Here is a 10,960-nt window from a genome sequence, read left to right as displayed (position 1 = left end):
ACATTTCCATTTTTTGAAGTAATGTATACTGAATACTTGTAAAGTCTTAAAACTAAAAGAGAATGGAGAACATATGCCAACTTTTTGAACTAAAATATATGTTCCTTCCTTCCTCCCGTTGCATAGAGGGTATCTCTTATCTGTTCCTCATCCAATATCAATCAATGAAATTGAATGAAATTTTCACATCATCTTAACTCATTGCTTTCATTATGCACCTTTTTTTTTAGATTTTGATCCGAATCAATATGGGGGTTTCACATAGCAAAACATGTCATTTGTGCATATGTGTAACAACAAAATTATCGATCACCAATCCGATCCAAAATTAAGCCAAGTTCAAAAACAATACAGAAGCAGCTGGTACCGCAAAGGTCCTGACTTGGTACAGGCATTTCTAACGAAATGGTGGATTAATATAGGTTTTACAGCGCGCTAAACCCCCCTCTACCGTTCTGGTGGTGATCAAATAGCATTTGCATGATATTGCGTCTTTATCAATCGGTAATTCAGCGGTCAAATTAGCACAAAAAACAATTTACAAAAAACAATCATTACATTTCTCACCGTTTTTTTTTCAGCTAATTTAATTCTTTTTCATTTGTCAGTTTCGCCTGTTTATTGCAGAATATCAAACTTGTTGTATACAAAACACGTTTAAAACACTTATAGGACCAGTAAAGGAATGCAACGAACCGCAGAAGTCGAAACAAAACTATTTTCTATGCAGTGAGTTTTTTTTCTTATTTACAATAATCTATGTTATGAGCAACACAGTGGGGGTTTCTAGAAAAGCATAGGACGCTTACTCTACTGGTGCACCTGGTCCATGCTCCCAGTCTTTAGTGGAGTCCGAGTTGCTCATGTGCTTTTGTTTCTCTGTATGTATGATTTAGTTACTTTATGTTCTTTGTTGTGTATGTCTTCCATGTCTAGTCTTTCTCCCTGGATTAAAATCTTTTGAATACCGCTATAACATTGTTTCCCTTGGTTACACTTTTGGTACCTGCAACTTCCGTGTGAAAAAATGTACTCACCGTTACCCATTTCCTTATTTTAACATTAGGAATACAAATTGAACAATGCTTCTTGCTTACGTCTACTTAATATGTTCCAGTATCGCATTGCATATCCCTGAGCCGGTGTACGTCAAAACATGGAGGCTATAAAATTATAGTGCATTTTCTTTTTGCTTTCCTACGAACTAATGTTTTGTCAAAAAATATTAACAATGACTTTTATAATAGAGCACACTTTACACCATAGAATGACATACATTTTGTAAAGAAAATCTAACATAATAACGTAAAAATGTTCAAGTGAAAAGGTTGGTTTATTTAGTGCAAAACGAAAGTGAAAGTATAGAAAATGGCTATTTATAGTTCAAAACTACTTTTCTGTCCGATCTTTGTTGACTTACCCTACTTTTTTGCGGGAAATCATTTTTCCATGTCCTTAGGAATGCTACATAAGTGAAAGTTTTATTGAATCAATTTACACATTTTTTTTAATCCTAAAAATATGCACTTCAAAATATAAAACTTTGGGAAAATTAATACGATACCGAGACCAATAAGGAAAGAGATCTATCCTGTAATCCATTAATTGAGTTCATATATAGAATATTTAATTCAAATTTTCGGGGAAATCCGTCATATTTGAATCAAAATTAGTATAAACGGTAACAGAGACGATTCATAAAGTCAATAATAGAAAGACCGTCATTTTGTTCAGTCAAATCCATGTCTTCTCCGTTTGGCAAAAAACCTTCCATTATTCTTTTTATTACATAGCTTAAATCGAGGGATTCGTAATATTCAACTTTAAAATCAGATAAAGAATTGGCTACTCTAATAAATGAAGTATTGACGCTTGGAGACACTAACAACGGTCCTGCAGTCATTGAAGTTATTCATTTGGGTTATTAAAATGTTCTGAACAAGCGTCAAAAATATTATCAAATAAACTCTCCTCTACTTGTAAAGATGCTGCAGGTTACATACCACTAATTCAATCAATGAGGTTTTAGAACGTACGCCACCAAAATCGTCCTACACAAGTTTTAGTGCACTTTTGTTATGTTGCTGTGCAAAAAGTGAACATCAAATCTGCACAAGTGGCATGTGTTAGGCAGAGAATTATATTTCCTTTATTGCTACATAAAATGGTTACTGTGACTTACTGAATTAAAGGAGAAGACCATGTTATGGTGCAAGTCTTAAATATCGAAATGTCTTTTAAATGTTCATGAAAATTGAATTGAAACAAAATTATTTCCTTTTATTAACTAATTAATCGCGATTTAAAGTTATGCAATTTGAATTTCCTGCGTCTATGGGCGCCTCCATGATCGGTTGAGGTGTGACGTGACGAAGTCGGTTTGTAAAGTTAAAATAAATAGGTAATTGATTACGATGTCCGAAGAAATCTCAAATTTGGACTTTTCCCCTATAATGTCAACCCAAAATAAACAGAAGAAGAGACTGAGGCACAACATGTAAGGAAATGTCAGACAACATTGACGAACAAAGGGATTTGCTGCCAGAAGACTAGTATCTAGTATATATGTCATAGGAAAATCTACTTCCAAATAATGTTCGTGTTGCCGATCAAACTTTTAGAATATTCTCTTTTATTATTCCTGCAATCGTAAGATTGACAAGACAACATGTTTTGGTGATTAGATTAACAGGATCGAAGAAATATTTACGAAATAATCTTCGTTTTACATATTATTTGCAGTACTTGTATCAGTACTAAACCGACTTAGTGACATCACGAGCCAGTCGGAAGCTGTTGGTTAAAATCAAGTCTGCTTATGATCTTCCCTCAGAAAGGAGAACTCTACAAGATGGCTATTTACATATATATCAAAGATTTCGAACTTTGCATTGCCTTGAACATTTTATAAAAGCGCATTTTACATTAAAGGTTATTAATTTTTGTTTACGTGGGTATGATTTATCATAAGAGCAGAACTTAAAGGTGGCCTTTAAATATTTTTTTTGAGTTCTGCATGCAGATCCTTTTTTATGATATGTAGTGGAATTCCCATTCTATTTTTTGCTCATTATCTTCTTGGAGCCGGTGTCGCACTGCAAGGTGGTAAACCCCACATAATATTTTCAAGGCTATTAGTGTACACATGCGGCTTTTAGGTGATGTATAGTCTTCTTCAAGTTAAATTTAAGGTAGAAGCTCCATAGCTCACTGAACATAGTGAAATTAGCATTGGAGCCTGTGGAAAGTGACATTAATGGTTTGTAGCCTTAATGCAGGATGTTAAAGCAGGTGTGTAATTTATGGTAAGCCAAATGGAAAAAGCAACATTTTATGATACAATAAATTCACTATTTAATATTTAATAAAAAAAAATATATTAGAATAAGAATTTTCTAAATAAGAAATTGCTTTTTTATATATTCGAAATTACCTTTCTTGATGTTAGGAATTTATTTTTTAATATTAAAAGATATAATGATAATTTTTAGAATTAGAAATTCATTTTTTTGATATAAGAAATTAATTTTTATTAACATTTGAAAATCTAAGAATAAATGTTAATATAAATAAATCTAAGAATAGTTTTTAATATCAGAAAAGAAATTTCTAAAATTAGAGATTGGTCTTTAAATATAAGAAATTCATTTTTTAATATTAAAAAGTCCAACAATGATTTTAGGTAATAGTAATAAAATTTCTAGTTTTAGAAAATGACTTTCTGATATAAGAAAATACGACTGTTTTTTGTCCACTTGCCCAAAGAATATCTATAGGATAACACCGTTATCTATGGGTTAACAGACCGTTATCTATGGGTTAACAGATTTTAACTTTCAATATCACATGTGATCGATAATTAAATCCGCTATTTATGGGTTACCAACCCTGTTAACCCATAGATAACGCTCGCTAACCAAAAGATTACGTTTGCTAGCCCATAGATAACGGAAACTTAATTATCATTACCGTTTGCTATTGATAATTAATTAGATTCAATTCATTTAAAACTCTCTTATATATGAATTAATTTACGAAATTAGCGTTATCTATGGGTTAGCAAGTGTTAACTATAGGTTACCGAAGCTAATTCTTATATAACGCAATTCATTCATTGATAACACTTTGACCAATCAAATCGGGTGTTACATCTATATTCGGAGTGCTGGAGTTAAGTATTAATTATCGCTTGCTTCGTCGGTCCCGTTTTTTTTCAAGCAGAAAAATCTTAGCACGCTTTAAATGTTCATTTTATGTATGAAATAAAATATGTAGTCGTTATTTTTTTACATGTTTTGTCACTGGAAACATGTAAATATACGATGTTGTTCTGGGTTGTTGCACTATACAATGCCCCGTTTTGTGGGAAATTGTGGCTGGAAAGAGTAAGTTTCTTGTGTTTTGAGAAACTAAGACTTGGTAAAGTACTTTAGAAAGTTGTTTCAAGGCCGAGTCATCTTGTTCCTGAACCATGACCAATAAATACGTTCCCAGTGTTTTCACACATCTCTGATAGATTGGCGTAGAGCATGTAGGTTTGAGATAACGAGTACAGGGTGCCTATCTTTATCGAAAAATATAGGTATGACATTATTTTCTTTTTATCTTTTGTCAGATTAGTGTTTCCTTATCGGATAGAGCAGTCATACTGAAAAGGGTTGGGTGCGTCAGAGTAGGGTAAAAAACGCTCGAGGATTTTTTTCCAGTCAAAATATAAATATAAAAGCAATGTAGAATTTTAAAAATAGGCCACAAAACTTATACAGTACGATCATAAAAACATTTGAATAAAAACCATGACTTTTCACTTGAAATAGTGACATTGGCCGACTAGAAGATAGGCCACAATATTAAATATGCTACCATAAATGAAAAACTCCTAGATTCTCAGCCCAGATGGATCCAATTTTCATGCTCGCCCTGACTTTGTCTACTTTTTTATTTTTTTATTTCTGGAAATATTTCATGTCTTGTCTGGACCCAGTTTGTTAGTTGCTTTTCAATTACTTCTGATTTATGAACGAAATAAATAGTTCTTATTCTATTACTTATTTGAAACATTGTTCAAAATCGAAGAGAAAACTGATACGGGTGTAGCATAAGAGGCATATATACTTTGATAGAACTGTAACAAAACTTGTGGTGGTAACCTCTATCCAACATATGACGATAACAACAATGCTAGGGCAGACCTATAATGTCAGGTTATGGGTTTGATGCCGAGTGAAGGGAGTCAATGAAATAGCGGGAGATAAAATTTTGTAAATAATCAAGATAAAAAATGATGTTCCAATTTTAGCAGGATGAACGAAGGGTCTGAATAAGTCTATAAAGTAGCATGTATTAAAACAAGAGTTCTGTGAATGGTTTGGTTTTTCACCCCAGACATTCCCACTTGCCTTTTACTTAGAATGACCTGACTTTGGGGTTGTATATCGAACAAATCTTTGGTTTAATGATGTTTCATATCTATACTTTAAAAATAATAAAGCATTATGGTATTTTTTGTAATGAGGGTTGTTTTGCCGCACACCCAGTTTGCCCCGGTTTGTTTCCTCCCTATTCCTGTTTGCACCAAGTCTTTTCCCTTTATTTGACTTGTGAAAAGAGTACTTTGTTTCTAATTATTATGGACAATTTCTTCCATCTTTCCCAATAATGATACCGACATTGTAATGGAATGGTACTTTTTAATGGTACTAAAAAAAATTACACTGATAAACTACTTTTTATTAATTGTTTATCAACTGTTTATTAAAATTGTTATATTGTGCAACATAATGTACAATCTTTATTGCATTAATAGGGGCGAAACAACCCAGCAAAAATCAACTCAGGTTGAACATTAAGTGGGGGCAAAACAACTAAATACCTCATTGTACTAGTGAAAAACATTAAGTGTAAGTATTTGTAAGAATTAGGCAAAATGGAAAAAATCAGAAACATGCATGTCAAAATCCCACTGATCTAACAATAAAATATTACTCAAGGATGCTTTCTCTATTTGAAAAAGATCATTTTTTGGTCTCTGCATCATTGGATTTGCTCCGATTTTTTTCAATAGAATCTTGGAAAATTGAGGTTTTTGACTGAGTTATCTGCCCTTGACATCTTCATTTTCTGTGCATGTCAATGAAATTTTAGTTTAATTGTCCAGCATGATGCGGAAAATCTTGTCTGTTTTTCATGATTCTGATTGTGCAAATAGTAGAATAATGTAAACAATTTTCATACATTTTGTGTAGTAAATTACAAATACGATTTAAAGTACACTTTATCAGCTTTATTTTGAATACTTTTAAATCAGAATACACGCAAATGATGCACTTACAATGGGGGGTGCATTTGACCTGGAAGTTGTCAGTGAGACCTAGCTCTACAAATTTTACAGGAGTGAGAGGACTTTGTTTTTCGGGGAAACACTTCGTGAGTTTGCAATAATAAACACTACCCAAATGTATTTATAAAATTTTGATTTTAAATTTTAGATAAAATTATTACTTATATATATGGTAATGAAAATGATCATTTTTTATTATGTTATTACTTTTGTAGGCTATACTAGTCTTGCAGTTGAAATTCCAATATTGTTTTACTGATGGGAAATAAATCTTGTTTGCTATATTTTGTCATTAATATTCTATAGAAGGGTAGAAGTGGATTTACTAATATCAAACGTCAGTCAAATACTGGTCACTGAAAAACCAGACAGGTAAAGATAGGGGGAAGTTATCAACTGGGCTCAGGGGGTGCTGTTCTAGTGATTATATATAGTCAAACTATCTGTTGGAGCATTGGGGTTGTCGAGCACAAACTTGGATCAATAATAGGCAAAGAAATATACATTTGCAGAAAATTTAGTGTACAAATACATTCAAAACTTAGTTTTGTAAAAACCTGCAATATCTAGAATATCACTAATCACAAAGGTAATAAAACATGACACTAACAAGAGGCTCTCAGGAGCCTGAATCGCTCACCTGGTTAACTTTTTGTCTTTTAAGGGCAATAACTCTAACAAGAAGTTGTCAGGAAATTTTGACTCCATTTGATTTGGACACATTTGTGAGCCTTATAATAAGGATCATTTCAGCAATTGAAAGCTATTGGCTAAACCTAACTGATTTGGAGATGTATGCACAAATCTGCTGTCTGACCCCATTGTTTTTTTTTTTTTTTAGAAACGGCAGTCATGTTTTTTTTAGCTATCAAAAGTCGGTCATTTCGTTAAGTATACCCTATAAAACAAAAATGTAAACTTTCATTGAATTTTGCAGATGAGTTTTTGAGCAGCAGATTTTTTTAAAGTAATAACATCATAATCAGCAAACATGTCCAAAAAGGGCAGTGACTCCAACATAGGTCAACAAATTTTCACCAATACTTGGCCACAGATAGATCTCTTCATGCTGAATAATGTTACCCCAAGTCAGATTTTGGTTAAACCTAGCAGTTTTGGAGATATATGCAAAAATCTGCTGTCTGACCCCTATGTTCTATTTTTAGTAACAGCGGCCATGTTTTATAACAGATCAAAAATCCAAATAATCATTTTGTTAAGGATACCCTTTAATAAAAAAATACCAACTTTCGTTAAATTCTGTAAAGTAGTTTCTGAGGAGACGATTTTTAAAAAATATTAACATTAAAAACAGCAAAAAACGTTCCAAAAGGGCAATAACTCCAACATGGGTCAACAGATTTTCACCAAATTTTGACCACAGATAGATCTCATCATGTTGATCACTTTAATTATGTCAGCGTTTGGCTAAACCAACAGTTTAGGAGATATATGCGAAAAACTACTGTATGACCCCTATGTACTATTTTTAGTAACGGCGGCCATGTTTTTCGACAGAACAAAACTTCCTACATCAGTTCAATGCACAATACCCCAAGAAACATTCATACTAAGTTTGGTTTTAATTGGTCGAGTAGTTTTAGAGGAGAAGAGTTTTGAAAATTGTTAAAGACGACGACGGACGCCAAGTGATGGCAGTAGCTCATGGCCTTCGGCCAGGTGAGCTAAAAATGAGAAATTATGAAATAGTAGGTCAGAAATATGAAGTGGAGAAGAAGACATATTTTTCAATAATATTTAAGATAATTTGATTATTTTCTTAGATACATGTACCTTATAACAGTAAAGGGCTTGGTAGGAAATTAGATGGACCGTGCCTTATAACATTAAAGGGATTGGTAGGAAATTACATAGACCGTGCCTTATAAAATTAAGGGGGTTGGTAAGAAATTATATGGACCGCCTTCACATCATAATAAATGTCTTTTCCTCACATATGATTTAATAGAAAACTATATTAGTTTGTGATACTGCAGGTTAAATGGTAACATACATGGACCAGATGGTCCTCTAAAAATTGAATGGACCTCAGTAATTCTTCGGACTATATGATTTTCGGGGGCAACCAACAAGTCCATATATTGTTCCTATAATTAGCTAAATGAGGGTAAATTAATAGAGACATAGAGAATGGTACTGGCTCGTGGCTACTCGCCATGATAAGCGCGAGGTGGTTCTTTATATTACTCATCACTTTTCCTTTAGACTGGCTTTACTTTGAACTTCCTTCCCAAAAGTAAAGTTAATGGTTTAATTTTATTCAAAGTACAGTTATATGTCAAGATCGATATTGTGTTAAAAAATTATGTACACCCTTGGCAACGGACACGCACAGCGAACATTAAATTGGTTGCCCACACCCATTCTTACCCAAAATGTCCGTAACACGTCTTTTGATTGGTCAAAGTGCTATCAGTGAATTAATCGCGTCATCTATGAATTAGCTTCGTTATCATATAGTTAACACTTGCTAACCCATAGATAACGCTAATTTCGTAAATTAATTCATGTAAAGCAGTGTTTTAAATGAATTAAATCGAATTAATTATCAATAGCAAACGGTAATGATAATCAATTTTGCTTTATCAATGGGTTTGCAAGCGTTATCTATGAATTAACAGGTTGCTAACCCATAGATAGCGGAATTTAATTATCGGTCACAGGTGATATTGAGAGTTACAGTCTGTCAACCCATAGATAACGGGGTTTCGGTTAATTTCGCGTGCCATACATACATATATATATATATATATATGTGTGTGTTTTAAAAGATTGAAGATTGTTTTGGAATATTATATTTAGTTTTATAAAATATAACGTTTAGAAGCTTTATTAAATCCATGCAACTGAAATGAATGAAAACAGTTGTTACACATAAGAATGTTACGTGCATTTGTTTACATAATTAAGGTTGCCAGTAATTTACACACACACAAGCCACGCCCAATGCCACGCCTAATAAGTCGCGTGCTGCTCATAAAATGTATGGCAATCGAAAATCGACCACAGTTGTGGACTTAAGGCCTGTTAAGGACGTCATATTAGAATTGATGAATAAAATATATGAAACAAAAAGTTACATGTACTTGTTACATATAAGGCAGATCTTTGATTCAATAATACAAGATGTATAAAGATGCATGGTAACTATTTAAATACACTGGAATATACAAAAACGTTAACTATTCAAGATTCTTAACAGCATTGAAAACATTTCAAATAGTGCAGTTTTCTTTCCGTTGTATTGATAGCGAGGAAGGGATTTTGACAGGAAATACAGATTTGTTACCAAAAATAACTCCATGTAGTATCCAGTTTACACTTTGGGCATGACGAATTATATATAATGTCAAGCTTTTTTCCAATTCCTTTTTCTAATGCAAACCTGTATAAATTTTCTCACCGTAAAAATAACGAATTGGTTAACAAATGTACCTCGCCTCATTTTGAAAAAAAGCAGTATAAGATTTAGTAGCGCTCTCACACCACGGCTGGGCACCAACAGACAGACGTACGAATAGCAGGGCTAAAGGAAATACTAGCGTTGTGTTTTAACTAATTTAATAAGACAGGAACAAAACGATACACAGTACCGTACAGTAAAAAGCCAAAACGTTAAAGTTCAGAGCGAAAGTCTCCAGCCAAATTGATACTGCTGCGTATATAGTTTGACTTTTGCCAAAAAACAAAGTGTAGTAATTATTAAAATGAACATTTATGTCCATTAACTGGAATTAACTATATTAATTGCTGGTCCTAAGGTTGTATATTTTAGTTCATGCTAAGTTTAATAGGGTCCGAGAAGTCCATGTGAAGTTAAATAGTGTCCCGAGAGTTCATGTTAAGTTTAAGTGTCAAAAATATATATCAGGTTGACCATGATAGGGTTAAAGCGCTTCTGCAAAAACGTCGAAAATAAAATAATGATCCAAATTCAACATTGGGAACCAAGGTATATTAGTCCATCATGGAACTGGTATGAGATTTTATGCATACATTAGGACCATCAATTCCCAAAATATATGGATTTTCCATATATTCCTGTGTCCTTCAGAGAATTTTATAAAAAGATTCACCGAGTGCAGCATGATACGACTACAGTGGTCGAACCCTGGGAAACAATATTTTTTTTAACACACGTAAGCATAATGACTTACAATTTATATGGAAACAACACATGGTTTGGACACTTTATTGCTAAAAAAAACTTAACTTAATTAAACATTTTCTAAGCAGGCCACAAATAAAAGTCGATTTTTTTTGTGTGGCCTGTTTGATCCATTACAACTCGAAAACATAGGAGGTAATTGAAATTTCTAAGCTAAATGCAGGGCGAGATTTTTATGAGGAGTCTAATATTGTTTTTTTTTTTTTTTTTTTTTGGAAATCGGATTAAAATAAAAAAGTCAATTGTTTCCAGTGTAGCCATTTTTACCCTCTATAACTCGAAAACAGTGAGAGATGTCTAAAACCTAATTGATAAATGCAGGCAGGGATTTTTATGAGGGATCCAATAAAGCAATTTGAAATCGGACCAAAAATTTCGATTTTTATCGGGTGTGGCCCCTTTGGTCTTTTATAACGAAGAAATCGTAAGAG

Source organism: Perna viridis, chromosome 13 (genome assembly GCF_037379345.1).
Source record: "Perna viridis isolate PV_CMFRI_1.1 ecotype Kerala chromosome 13, ASM3737934v1, whole genome shotgun sequence".
Lineage (NCBI taxonomy): Eukaryota > Metazoa > Mollusca > Bivalvia > Mytilida > Mytilidae > Perna > Perna viridis.
Note: the sequence above shows the minus strand (reverse complement) of the source record.